At 39.2% G+C, this 15,659-nt stretch overlaps 1 protein-coding gene across 3 annotated transcripts in view; it reads left to right on the forward strand.

Moving 5' to 3' along the window:
* LOC124140526 (innexin unc-9-like) overlaps positions 1-15,659 on the forward strand; it is a 211,003-nt gene that overhangs the window by 90,845 nt on the left and 104,499 nt on the right. For all 3 annotated transcript variants that reach the window (XM_046508154.2, XM_046508155.2, XM_046508156.2), the window contains exon 2: positions 12,175-12,304. The gene's annotated coding sequence lies outside the window, so the exon portion shown is untranslated. The remainder of the gene's footprint in view (positions 1-12,174; positions 12,305-15,659) is intronic.

Consider the following 15,659-nt stretch of genomic DNA (forward strand, 5'->3'; position numbering starts at 1 on the left):
ATTAATGTAGAATGTTGCCACAGTAATATCCTTTTGTACTCGTTATGACTCAAAATCAATAAGTTATTAACATCATCGAACAACATCATTATTAGCCGGACATGATCCATACAATATACTAATTTATGCACCATATACACATCATATACATACACATATTTTACTGATGTTAAGAACTTTATGCAAACATGCAAATGAACATGGAGCATGTAAGATAATATTTTATCATGCATTCAATATTGAATTAAGTTTGCTTTTGGTATGGATTGTTTAGTTTATGGCAAATATATGCCAGAACACATGTGTCATTGTTGAAATGAACTGACTCAGATTTCAAACATTTTGCACCGTTGTTTCTGGACATATTTATCACATTGGTATACGGCGTATAAACATATGGGACATTAACTGTGGTGAAGCTTGTGGTAATCGTCGTTTCTGTTCCTCTTCCCTTGTCGGGCCCGTCTCTCTGAATGACTGTCTGCAAGAATGATAATGATTGATTGCATACACGTCAAGCACATGACTGATGGCTCAGTTGCAATATACCAAGACAATTGAAAAATAGATTAGTTTCTTGATGTCTCAGATGCCGTCCTCTATTTGAACCTTTCTATCGGGAATCCGTTCAAGTTGAAAATGCTGTCTTGCAGTACCAGATTCAGTATGTTCCATCATTCCCGTTACAAACATATATGGACATATGTTCCACTTACAGTATTTGCTAGATGAGGTACTTGACACATCACCACCGTTTGTGGTATGCTTTAAATAGGCACATCTTATTGATCCATTTAAGTGTACCATCGCAGTTTAGATCGCTATATGGCAGAAATAATGATGGTGCAACATTAAATATTAACTCACACAATTACAGATAACGGTATGATGTAAAATATTTGGTCGTGTGTTTAATTTTATGCCGTAGCAATATGTTTCGCTATTATTTATTTATGACAGTGACAGTACATTAGTTATATGGTCATCAGGTGCATTAATGCCTGTGGGTGACTGCAGGTGCACATGTTTCATTGACTATCAACAGGATGCAGTCATAATAATACGGTCATGGCATATGATCATCCAGAACCTCCTCCCTGTATCGTGAGTGAGGACGGCTGTGACTCTCATTTCACACAGGCCCGAGGACAAGTAATTTTAATCCTATCTATATAGAGTTATGGCATGTGGACATATACTATCAAACATATGAGTATATGAGTGACTGCCGGTGTCCTCACTGGTATTCAGAATGATACCAATGTGGTCATGATACATGGTAGAAAACCATCGTTCATAATATTTGAAGGGGCGGTGGGGTAGCCTAGTGGTTAAAGCGTTGGCTCGTCACGCCGAAGACCAGGGTTCGATTCCCCACATTGGTACAATGTGAGAAGCACATTTTCCGGTGTCCCCAGCCGTGATATTGCTGGAATATTGCTAAAAGCGGCGTAAAACCATACCCACTTACTCGCTCATAATATTTTAGTATAAGTATACCATAGAGAAAGTATATTTATTCTCTATCATCGATAAAACATTTTAGTAGAATTGAAAGAACAGTTATAAAATTACAAATCATAAGCATGAACTTCAATATATATGCATCTCTGGAACGCAATGACATTCCTGAGATTGTCAAACCAGTCCGATCCTCCCACCTGTGTTTGTAGAATCTGCCTGTACTCCATCGGCGATGACTAGCGTGTGTGCACGGACATTGAATGATAGGGAGGACTATTTGGCAGGATTGGGGGCACACAAAGGTGAAGTGTAGTCGGATACTCGGGGGAGTAGTTTCCCGAGCACTAATCTCATCTTATATGTTTACCCTGCTGCAGTGATGGACAACAAATGTACGCTTGGTTACTGAATAACTACATGTGTGCCCTCGCTGTATTGGTGCTACGTATTGAGAGTTCGCACTAGGGTGTTGTAGTGTTGTAATTGGTTGCTGTTGTGGTACATATATGTGCATAATGTAGCGAACATTTAGGCTTTGATTATTCTGAGAATACGCAGTGGAATACGATCATTGCCAATTACATTTACCTAATCCGCTTCTCAAAAGTATGTCGCCGCGAGTATCTCCAGTGGATGGGTCCATAATTGTCGTTATTTATGGACCGACCACTTCATACTATACCTTTGGAGGGGGGGTGGGGGGTGGGGGTGGGGTGGGGGTGGGGGTGTGGGGGGGGGGGGGTGGATGGGTGGGGGGACGGGGGGGGGGGGGATGCTGGGAAATTTTGTACCGAGATTAGATATTTATCTGCAGCTACAAAACCAGTTAGTAATATTAAAAAAAATTCATATAAAACTATGAGCATCACTTTTTAAAAAGAAAAAAACTTTGCAACAGTGTACTTTTGTGGAAGGTGATTTCTTTCAATTTCAACAGTCTGAAGCTTAGAAATATTTTTTTTAAATTTTCGGAGACAATATTTTTTTTCTCGAAAAATTCCAGGCCCCCTAGAAATATAAAATGGTCGCCCCCTTACTAACTCTTCTAGGGATATAAGGTAGCCTAGTGGTTCAAACATGAACTCGGGTTCGCTTTTTCACATTGGTACAGTGTGTTTAACCAATACCCGATGTCCTCCAGCCGTGTTTGAGTGAGTGTGGTTATAAGCTGTTTGCAATATTCCGGCAATATCACGACGGGAGACGCTATAACTGGGCTTCACACATTATACTCATGTGGGGTACTCACTCGGGCCTTCGGTGTGACGAGCGAATGCTCAAACCACAAGGCTACCCGACCGCCCCTTATGACAAGAGGGATGACTTCAACGTTTAACAACTTGGCCACTTAGCCGCTAACCGTACTCCCGCCCTACCATGTCATGAACATGTTGATAAAAGAGGTATCAAAGCACTCGTTCTCCTAAAGGAAAGACTGACCCAAACGTTCGAATTTGAATTTACCGTGATTTTTCGGGTGAACAATTGACTTGCCCTTGCATGTGTTTGTGACGGATGCCAGCAGTGGGCTTATGATGTAGACGGAATCGTACAAATCTGCTTTCAGTAGAGACCTCTCATGAATATTGAAATGATTTTGTCGCTTGTATTGTGTACGTCTTATTTGCTTTATTGTTTTTTTTCAAGCCACCATGAGAATAAGACAAACCCTGTGATCAACTGAATAGATACACTCATCAGATGAGTCATTATTCAATTTGCTAAATTGAATGTATGAACTATAATGTTATTTATCGGACGAGACGCATATCGTATCTGCTGGTAGTTCATTGAGAACTCATGCATAACACTGTTGTATGCAATTGATAGTTTCGTTTGCTTGCATACATAATATCTGGCATGTGTGATCATGAGTCACGTAGAACACTGAAACTAAGGCAGCATAATAGGAACTCATGCATTTGTTTTCAGCTAGGTATACAAATGTCCCAACTGCCACAGTTTGGTAGTGCTGTACAGAGTTGCTTCTCTTATCCGTGCCAGGATCCGAATTTTGAGTCGATTGATCATTATTCTTGGATGAGGTGAGGTGAAATGGGGTTTTAGTCGCGTCCAAGATCATTGCATTTATATAGCGACGTGCATGTGTATGTGTGTGTGTGTGTGTGTGTGTGTGTCTTTGTGTGTGTGTGTGCGTGCGTGCGTGCGTGCGTGCGTGCGTGCGTGTGTGTGTGTGTTTGTGTGTGTGTGTGTGTATACTGACTCCGAGCTGACCAGTCTTGTTTTACCCCCTTAATGCACAGCGCCAGACAGGGTAACAACAAGTACCATCGTTTAACGTGTTTTGGTATGACGCGGCCGGGGATCGAACCCCGGACTACGGAGGCGGTCTCATTATTCTTGGACTCGTGGCATCACGTTTATACTGATACGCAGAGATGCAACTCTCTTTAGCTTTTAGTATTAACCAACGTGGTACACGTCTACGACCTGCGTCAAGTCGAACATTTCGACAACACGAAGCTCTCCTGACGTGGTAAAACAGAAATACTGTTCAAAGCGGCGATTTGCTCAGTAACAGTAGTAATAGCAGTAATAGCAGAAGCAGAAGCAGCAGAAGAAGTAGTAGTAGAAGTAGTAGTAGGAGAAGTAGCAGGAGTAGTTGTTGCAGTCGAAGGAGTAGGAGAAGCTGAGTAGAAATACAGTAGTAGCAGTAGTAAGAGAAGCAGTGGTAGTTGCAGTAAGTAGCGGTAGTAAGAATAGCAGTGGCAGTAGTAGTAGTAGTAGTGGTAGTAGTAGTGCCAATAGAAGGAGTAGCAGTGATAGCAGCAGTAGTAGGAGTAGCAGTAGTAGCACCAGCAGGAGTAGCAGTACCAGGTATAGCAGCAGTAGGAGTCGTGGTAACAGTTGTAGCAGTGGCAGTAGTAGCAGTAACAGTAGACGGAGCAGTAATAGCAGCAGTAGGAGCATTCGTAGCAGTTGTAGCAGTGGCAGACGTAGCAGTAGCAGTATTATCAGTAGTTTGAGTAGCAGAATAGCAGCAATAGTGGCAGTAGTAGAAGTAGCAGTAGCAATAGTCGTAGTAGTAGCTGTTGTAGGAGTAGTCGTAGCGGTAGTAGCTCCGGCAGTAGAAGCAGTAGCAGTATTCAGAGTAGTAGTAGTACTAGTAGTAGTAGTAGGGGTAGTAATGTATGTCAGTAGAAGTAATAGTAGCTCTAGTAGCAATAGTGGTAGTAGTAGTGGTAGTAGTAGATGTATTATTAGTAGTAGTAGTAGTAGTAGTTGTTGTAGTAGTAATATAGTAGTAGAAGTAGTAGTAGTAGTAGTAGTAGTAGTAGTAGTAGTAGTAGTAGTAGTAGTAGCGTTAGTAATGTGGGTGCGTGTGATTGTAGCTGCTTATGTCGGCCTAAACCTTGTCTTCCCCTTAATGCCGAGCAATCCCTTTAGTGCTACAGTTCCAGCAATTCCCTATCCTGACTTGTACCATATGTTCCTGTGGTTTTTTTAGGTGAACTTTTAACTTTTTTTTCTCTCTTTGTTTTGTTGCTGATGACATGTAATATTATTAAAATAGCACATGAGTCCATTACCCCAAAATATAAAACAGTATTAGTTTCTGATTATGTACATTGACGAATTGTATAAACACGTATGTATAAAATGTACACAGTTAAGTAGCGGTGCAGGCATTTTGCTAAGGATGAAGATGCACATCAATACTTGTGAACATTGACAATACCACCACACACACGGACGTCCTTCGACCAAAGATACTCACAACCATTTTATACAGGGGGATTTTGGTAATCCGGGCTTCGAAGCTTATGGTATAGAAATGATTTTGTGAGTACGGTTTTAGTTCGCTTATAATTAACTATTAACTTGCCTATGCATGTGTGTGTGACGGGTGCCACTGGTGGGTCAGGATACGCTCAACTTTTCACGAACACTTAGTCTCATCATTGTTTTGGTGTGATTCATAAACACATGCTTGTGAGAAATTCAGAATAGTACAATGTAGATATCCTGTGTATATGGAATGGCTTTTGTCGCTTTTATTTACAAAATGGAACTGTACTCATCATGAACAAATCCAAGAAATTGAAATTAAAATCTTGACAATCTCGAGTCTCAGAGAAAACATTTATAATCAATTACACTGTCCCTTGTCGCATGTCCATCATTGACTTTTGAACAACGGCACTTAGATCAAGGCCTTCTGTTATCCACCGTGAGAAAGGTTACCAGCTTAGACTGATTTATCGTTTGTTTCCCAGGGTAAATTGTTTCATAATTGTATCATTCTTTGATAGAAATATTGACAACATACAGCGTGATCTGCGCGAAAAGGTCATACCAGAGGCATGAGGTTTGTCTGCTGAATAAATAAGCATTACAGTGGCAGAATCTGGTCCTCTGTTTCTTACACCATGGTCAGGGTTACGTTGTACGTTCTCAAGGTCAGCGTGTGCTGCTGGAGTGAGTATTTCAACGTCACTTTGAACGGTATTTCAGTATATAAATGTATCAACTGAAATTTAGAGGAAATCCTGAAGTAACTCGGATCGTTAACGTTTAGGACTTTGATGCTGATGCTGATAGACCAGGTATCATAATCAGGACCAATCATGGATTCGAACTCACCATCAGTGGATTGTCCAGCAATAAACGGAAGGCAACACTGCATAGCGAATTGCGGGAGGGCAAACTACTTAACCTCTAGTATGATTCAACAGGCATACGCCAGAAACGATGGTTTGGAAATATTACCTTTTCCAAAACGCCAATGCCAAAAGGTCAAAACGTCAGATTGATTGCGCCTTCGTATTTATGTCACAAAGCGACACATTCTAGGCGATTTCACGATTCACTATACATTTATGGTGAAGATATCAGGTTGAAATGCGTTGATTCTCAGGATTACATGACTCCTTAACTTCGAGATAAACGTTATTTTGATATTCCTTTGCAATGAAAGGTAGACCATGAATTCGTATTCGTGTATGACAAAAGTGATTATATCCTGAAAAAGGACGATTGCCTGTATTATATTTCATTTTGACCTTGAACATCTGCATCAAATTAAAACAAATTTTTTCCCAAGCGTTACGTTGATCGATATGGTACCTTAAATTACCAGGTTATAGATATCTGTAAGTGATACCTCGACAAATGACGTTTATCAGATCCATACCATTGATCCTCCATTCGAAATACATGGAATATAAGCGGTTATATTCATTGGCCTTCGATTCGCATGTGCCACGTTTTCACACACTTATCCTCCAGATTCGTGTTGTTGCACAGAAAGGTCGAATATATGCACCTGGAAATAGATCAAGGACCACTTCAACTATATTTTCATATATTCTACACGTCCGTGTACATGTATGTATTGGAAAAATTTACAAATGGCATAATTCCCATTTCGATAAGTGTCCGAACTGATTGTCCAGAGCCTAATCATATAATGAAAAAAATGAAGAGGTAATAATTGAAACAATAGTCATATAACTATTGCTGTGGAACAGTCACTTAACATCTCATTAGATAATAGATTTCGTCTTTTTGGTAAACAAAAATAAATGTATTTTCTTGTACAAAATTAAAGCTTGATAAGATTTAAAGACAGTCCTCTTTTTATATGGACATATACCGTCTCCGTGGTGTAGCGGATAGAGTATCTGCACGGAGTGCGGGAGGTCGGTAGTTCGACCTCCTGGGAAACTTGCACAAAGCGATCTTAGCGCTAAGACTATTGTAAGCCTATGTTACGATCATCTTTGCGCTAAGATCGCTTTGTGCAAGTGGGCCCTGGTCTCATACCGTCACAAGACCTTGCAAGATGGTTATTGTTGGAACCCTACCTGGCGTTCTGCATTGCAGGAATCCAACAATCACTGGCCAGTTAGGAGGATGTATATTGTGGCTAAGTGAAGAAGAATCACTGTTAAACTGTGATATGGTATTCAGTGTACATGTATGATTTAAGCCGCCTTAAGCAATATTCCAGCTATATTACGGCTAGGGACACCAATAGGCCTCACACATTGTATATATTTCAGTGAGCCAGCATTAACACAGCAACTTAAATCCCACTTTGTACAAGCAATGACACATGCACACGAATACACTTCGGTATATGAGCGAACGCAACGTTAACCCTATTCCAGCTCACTTTATATGGAAATATAACTGAAGAAAGCAGTGATTAAATTATATCCACGTTTATATTCATTGATCAAAGGAGAACGGGAACCAGATGTCCAGATTTTTTATTTCAATTGATCGATGAATAGATCCAGTGTTAAAGGCATAGTTGTGTGGCGATGGTGAGACATCTGTCACATATTCAAAGTCTGCAGGGTTAAGTCAAGACAGAACTTCCTGTTCAGTATACACGGAGTCTTGGCGTTTTGTATGACCATCATCAACAGCAGTTAAGGTAGATCAGATGCATTGATAATGTCCTTTCATTGCCGTGGGAATTTTGAATGATTTATTAGTTTTCATATATTACATACCAGCTGTGGGTTTTCATGTGTTTGTCATTACAGATTGTCAAAATCTCAAAACATGAATGTTTTGTTGTGCGGATATACATCTGTTCGTGGAAATGTAAAAGTACGGATATATTGTATTGTAAACCTTTGTCTGAAATATGCCATCTTTGTACTGCCCGTGTATCTAAACAATACACACTCCGTTTTGCAGGTATATCATCTACCAGTCATTTCGAGAATACATGCCGTGTTATTTGCATACCGACTACAGAATTATCCATCTTTTGTAAAACGAAAAGTCGATATCAATTGCACATGGTTGTAGAATATACGTTCATCTGATTCTGGTCTTCAAATTTATAAGATTCTATGGTCATGTAATAGTGGTTAGATGTTTTCGCATTGAATCGACTTCGTAAGAGAAGCGTCTGACTTGTGGAAGCAGATAACACAAATAATACACGCAGTACAATAAGTGTCCGTTGCAATGCGAATCTCCCTAAGAAATATTTGTCTACATAAAATTATTCACGGAGGACAATGTGCATACTTAGGTTGACATGTGGTACCCATTTTTCAATTTAGAACGTGAAGGTATAAGCTGGAATTCAGAATCGCTACTGCAGAACGGCTATTAAATCTATCTATCTATCTATCTATCTATCTATCTATCTATCTATCTATCTATCTATCTCGTTCATCCTTATGGTTTGGTGTAAGACGCTGTATGAGCATCCCCGTGCAACTAAATGCCGCGTTTAAAAGTATTCAGTATAAATGAATATATACTTACAATAGTGTACTTTTTATTTCGGCCTTATTTATGAACATACGAGGGGTGTTCATTAAAGATTTCCCCTAAACCACTTAGGTTTATCATATTTGGTTGAAATTTCACATGTGCAATGATACATGTATCTATGGGTTGTGTCTGAATTTGCAGCACCGAACTATTAATCTTACCACTTTTACAGGTGTTATGATCGAGTAGGGTGTGACAGTAGAATACCGAGCAGTGATTAGGTTTTTATATTTGAAAGGTCGCACGCCAAAGGAAACTTTCGATGAAATGAAAGCAACTTATGGGGAAGATGCCCCATCATATGACGTTATTAAACACTGTCATCGCCAGTTCAAGTGTGGTCGGACATCTGTGGAAACAGCTGCCATTCCTGGTTGCCCCCATTCAGCCATTGATGAGGACACTATCCTTCAAGTGGAGACCGCCATTTTGGCAGACCGACGTATAACTGTTCGCCATTTAGCACAAGATGTCAAGATCAGTGTAGGGTCTGTGGAAAAAATCATCCATGACAATTTGAACATGCATAAGGTGTCTGTACGATGGATTCCCAGGTTGCTCACACCTTTCCAAAAGCAGGTACGAATCAATTGCTCAAAGGATCTTTTGGACATGTGCCAAAAAAAACAGGCAAACTTTTTTGACAGACTTATTACACAGGATGAAACATGGGTCCATCACTATGATCCTGAGACTAAAGTTCAGTCGATGCAATGGAAGCATGTGGAGTCACCACCCCCAAAGAAGGCACGTGTCCAACCCTCTGCAGGCAAGGTCATGCTCACGGTGTTTTGGGACCAGCACGGAGTAGTGATGATGGATTTCTTGGCAAAGGGTACCACAATTACAGGAGCTTATTATGCTTCACTGCTGCGGAAATTGCGGGACGCTATCAAGCTTAAGAGGCGTGGCATGCTGACCAAGGGTGTCCGTCTCCTGCAAGACAATGCTCCAGTACACAACTCTCATGTTGCCCAGACAGAAGCGCGGTCCTGTGGCTATGAAATCCTTCCACATCCTCCTTACACTCCTGACCTTGCACCATCTGACTTCCACCTCTTTCCAACCATGAAATCATTTTAGAAGGGTAAACGTTTCACAGATGATGAAACACTGATTTCTGAAGTCAAGTCCTGGTTTGAGACGCAAAATGAGGGCTTTTACAAGCGAGGTCTCCATAGTTGCATAAAACGATGTTAGAAGTGTGTAACTCTTGGTGGTTCCTATGTGGAGAAAGACTAATACCTATGCCAAGTTTCATTCCACTAGGTCCGTCGGAAGTGGGTCAGGGGAAATCTTTAATGAACACCCCTCGTATACAATTACATCCATATTATTTGACACTGTCGTAGAACGAAAATAGATCACGGAAATAAGAAATGCTTTCGTCCTCATGTATCGCATCTGATTTGATTGATAACGTTCAAACAGCCATCACTCATATATTCACAATGTTGCGTCGTCTGTTCAATTACATCCGATCTGTGCAACCCGACAATAACAGAGGAATAAGCCGTATTGTCATTTCTGTCCATCTGTGTAAAGACTACATCGATTTGGTCCTAATTTATGTTATTCACACATTGAAGCATTCTCTGTGTCCCAATCCGCGCTGGCCAGCGAGAGATGCGATATTACAGCTGCTGCTAATGTGACGCCTAACTACCTCTATTGGAAATATATGCGAATAATTAATCCCGTTCAAATGATTAATGGTACTATCGTGACATAGGTCCATAAATACATATGTAATATTTAAGTCGCAGGACGAGCCACGGAGGTTTGTAGTTTGTAGTGCAATTTTATTTCATTCTATCGACGACATCTAAAACTGTGGACGCACTTCAGGTCTTTGTTAACAGGGTCATTTATATGCTGATGGGGAAAAAATAAGGGAACGTGTAAAGAGAAGGGTGACATTCTGAATGACGATCAGTTGAGCTTGTATGGCAACGTGGCATGCAAGGTGCCTGTCTACATGGTTCTTCCTTTATATAAAGTACATGGATTTCGAACGCAGCAGTTATTGTTATGCAGCTATGTTAGAATATGTTTCTTTACTATCGTGTCATTGGACTTTGTGGCTTACAGACCACTTGATTGTCTGGTTTGTTTGCAGGCCGCCGTTTCGCGAAATCCTGGTGTCATCACTGATTTTCAGTGGTCCATATCATATAATCGTTACAGCCATTTTGCCAAATGGAATCTGTTTCAGTGGATAATCTAATCTGGTTATTCTCTTGCGTTGACAATTAATATTGTGTATGGTGCAATAAAACATGCACATATCAAATAAAATAATTAGGTCCAATAATGCAGAACTTACAACTTTATATGTAGTACTATTCGATCTTGTGTAGATGACATTCATTATAAAGTCAGGTTAAACATATCTAATACCAGCAACAGCAGAGTGACATTCACCACTGGAGATTGGTGACAGATGTGCAGCGAAATGGGAGCGTCATGGCTTCGCTGTTATTTCAAAACAGTCATCGCCTCGGCACATATGGCGCCACATGAGTAAATTTTATAAAACAATTTTAATAAATTTATTCATATAAACCTAAACAAACCGCTGTGCTGCTGTTAAAAAGTCTTGTCAAATCCACGCATGTGACGTTTCAAATATGCGCCATAGTTTGACACACATATATACCACTGTATAAACCAGGGTCGCAGTATTTAGTGATTTAACGTTATACATTTATTTATTTAATCATATATGTGATGGAACCTGCGATCAATAGTTACATTCAATTGACTTTCTAACACAGTTGGTGTCACATAATGAAACAGACATATTTGTAATTATCACATACTAATATCGTGAATTGACTTGTGTCGCTAGGCTATTCAAAATGAATACATTGAACATACAATACGATCTTTCCTTTGAAGCCTTTCATGCACTTCAGCTAGGCAGAGCCTGTCTATCTATTAATCCCTCATTGGACACGAACCAGTATAATGTACTGTCTTCACATAACGACAATATAGACCGCTGGATAGTTTGATCATATTATCAAATCGTAATCGTAATACAAATAACGACAATGTGCTCTTCAACACATGGTATATCCTATTATTTCTTGTGTATGTGTTGACTTCGTAGAAAGGTTTTCATTAATGTTTAGTAAACTGTCAGGCAAAAGAAAGTAAACACTCATGTTTGACGGTGGCTAGAAATGAAACAAACAAGAAATGTCTTTTCGACTCATTTGATACAGGTATGTGTTTTGGACCTTCCGTTTGCATCGTTTTGGCGACTGTTTCCAAGCTGTTAACGTCTTGATAACTTTTGTAATTGTTATGTCGAATCCATTGTTAAAGTGTATACTTACTTTTGCCCTGCAGTTTATTATGTGCTTGACTTTAGCATATGCATGCACTCATTTCTTTAAGGTTATGTGTGACTTATGTTGGAATCATGTGTATCTGCAGATAATTACCTGACAAGGAGGAGCTTAGTGTGGATATTACCATGACTTCCTGAGGAGTACGAAGGTCAGTGGTCATCGTGACATAGGAGAGACAGGTTGACCGGGATATGAAGCATCGCTTAGGAAAGCGGGTAGGTGCATTCGTTATAAGTAAATGCTCACTTCTCAAGGGTGAGACTCCACACCACTTTGGAGCTGGCTCCAAGCCAACGGATCAGCGTTCATTCTAGCCCCAAAGAGAGTATACAAGTAAAATGAACGTGTAGATAACTCATCTCAGAACACATTAACAGAACCTTATATATATGTCAGCATTTGATCCAGGTATTTATTAATTCAATACTGTTACAAAAGTAGATGACATCACATTATTGAATGGTGTACATTGAATTGATATGAAATGTCGTTCCAGGTAATATTGAATATTAGTCGTTTGGCAATTATCCCAAGCTATGAGTAACAAGTATTCCTGTCCAAAGTTAAGTAGTATATGTAAGGTTTCACAAAGAATATATGTGTTCAGTCAACGTATGTTTTGTACGTTCATGTACATGCAGTGTATTCAAATAATTAAGACACAATATACCACGCTTGAAAAATATGATCTGTAGCAGACCTATTGATCCTCAGTACAAAAGACTTGTTAAACCATTCCGCGCTTTTGGAACCGAGTGTCCATATGACAATATGTTCAGGTAAAAGGCTTGCTGCAGCGTTGTGTAAAAAGACGTCGTATACTTTTGTTGACGTGGAATCAGTTAATTAATAAAAATAAAATGTAAATAAAAGTCGTACATAACAGTCCTACTTGTAACTTGATACTCAACTAAACAAAACGTGCAGGTTGCATTAATATCATAAACCATCAAAATGTCATTTTACATTTCAAATTTATTTAATGGCGACATGTCAGCAGGTTTTGAACACATGTTCGTCGTATTGATTTCTTGTGGTTTTGATTGATACCACATGTTCAATTACCTCTAAACCGTGAACATCTGCTTGTGTGCTGATATAGTATCAGCCACTCTCAGTATCTGCCCTCAGTGAGAAGATCCGGATTAGATCTGGTCTTCAGCAATCCGTGCTTGGTGACCATAGGATCGGGTGTCAGGCTTGCTGACTCTGTTGTTTGCATGTCATCGTTTCCCATTTGCGTAGACCGATGCTTATGATGTCAATCACTGGATTGTCTGGTCCAGTCTCGATTGTTTACAGACTGCCGTCATACAGTTGGAATACGACTGAGTGTGGCGTTAAACAACAAACAAACAAACAAACCGTATCTGGCCTATCTGCATAGTCTATGTACACAAACTGCTCATACACTAAATGATGTTCGTGAAAAACGGCCTTGATGTTGACGTTGACCTTTGAGTAAGTAGACATTGCACGCACGTTGGAATAGTCTTTCTTAAATATGAAAGTATTATGTTTGTATTATGTATATGAAGTTTAGAAAGTTATTCCCCTCTTGAATTATCTGATGTTAAATGTGTCATGTGTCGACGTCATGCCACCCATCACAAGAAAGGTTTTCAATGTTGATGTTTAAAGGTTTCTTTGTACAGGTTGGCCACTGTGACTACAGCTGACAATGGTGGCCCGCGTGCTATGTCGCAAATGTATACCTTGTATGTAGCGTTGTGTTCATATTAGAGCAAGTGTGTGCTTTCGTGGATTCAAATCCTTGTTTTTCAGCATCGCACACTTTCAAATAAATAGTAAATGAGTACCCATGAACGCCTTGGGTTTTCCTCCACATTAAAACCGTACTATCTCTGAAATATGTTGATTGGCACCCCAGCTCAAATACTGACTCTCCTCTCTCTCTCCCACTCTCTCTCTCTCTCTTTCTCTCTCTCTCTCTCGCTTTCTCTCTCTGTCTCTCTCTCTCTCTCTCTCTTTCTCTTTATGTGATTATATTTCGAAGTATGATTGATTAATAGTGTTCTGCTTACTAATAGAGCTTTACCTTTCACTTATAGTTTTAAAGCAATAAGGTTTTATCACATTCTCTATTGATTTTATATACACATATGTTCATATTCATTGAAACCATTCGCGTCATCTTTGTGAGGCAATATTTCAGTCTTCATCTGACAGAACTTATTGGTCAACGGTAATAATTCATGCAACAGATGTTAAACATATATCATTTCTTCATACCAGTGATGTATGCCACTTCTCTTTGAAGTACTTGTATATCCCTCAGTATTTCATTCAATAAGAGCCTGACTAAATACAGCAGCAAGATTCATTACAGAATGTCTTACTCTGTAACATTCTGTTCAAGATTAGTAATCAAAATCTAATTGCTGATTCTAATCTGTCAAAATATATGGACTGACAACATGCCAGCAAGTATACACTATGAATGGCTCAAACACGTATACAGATTATAAACTGATTAATTTAAGACATGAAACCGCTGGAATTCGAACGTATTTTGATAACACTTCTAATCATATACGTATCTTGCATCAATGCGTTGCTATAAATGTCTGACACTTCAACAACAATATAAAGAAGTATATTTGGACGTAATGTGTCGAGATCACGGTGTTAAAGTGATGTAATGTGAAGTCATCAAAGACATTAACAGGATTCTTTGATATCATAACGGTCATATTCCGCACGACAATTACCACTGCATTGCATCTTCTCTAGGATTTCAATTTATACTTCGGAATAAAATTGCAAACGAATAACGGTTTAAGAAAGATATTCAGAATGTCATCTCAATTTTTGTAATAATTTGTTAACTATTTCAAGAAGCCTTTAAATAAAATTGTTACATAACGATTTTTTTGTGTTTCGCAACTTACCTGAATGACTTTTTGAAATAACATCCACTAACAGTCTACTAAACTTAACCCATCTCTGTCATGTGCGAGTGAAAAACTTCGAATAAGGTGTAGATAGAAATGCCAAAGCTACTGAAATTAAGGAAGAAAAGCCCTAGAACTGTACATCTTGATGTTAGAGCACCAAAAGAACAGTACACGTACCTCAACTAAAGAGCACAAGCATGGAACGAAACTGCTATTTTTTGTTTGATGGATCTGTTAAAACGTTTATTGGGTTCCGACCTAGTGTCGGCACAATGTATACGCAAGCACCCATGCAGTGCAGGATCAGGTTTCTATAACTGTGAATCTTTGCATCTTCTAAAGCATTTACATTATTCATTTTACATTGATGCTGCTCACAGCTACCCTTCGCAGAGCTTATAACGTCCTGGATGTGCGTTGCCAGCTTTGAAAATAAGAAAATATCTTTGATAAAACAATCTTTTGGTAAAAACACTGCCGTTATGGTCATCGAAAAGTACTAAGGCTTTTCTAAGGAGAACTTAATTGGTGTTTCTGCATAAAATTAACTTGATTCTTTACGAGAAAGCTTCACTTGTGTCATAATCGATTTAACAGCATACAAATCTCGCTATCTATCTTATACGTCTTCAGACGATCCAAACTATGCTCT

The sequence above is a fragment of the Haliotis rufescens genome, unplaced genomic scaffold, assembly GCF_023055435.1.
Source record: "Haliotis rufescens isolate VD_foot unplaced genomic scaffold, xgHalRufe1.0.p SCAF_4, whole genome shotgun sequence".
NCBI lineage: Eukaryota > Metazoa > Mollusca > Gastropoda > Lepetellida > Haliotidae > Haliotis > Haliotis rufescens.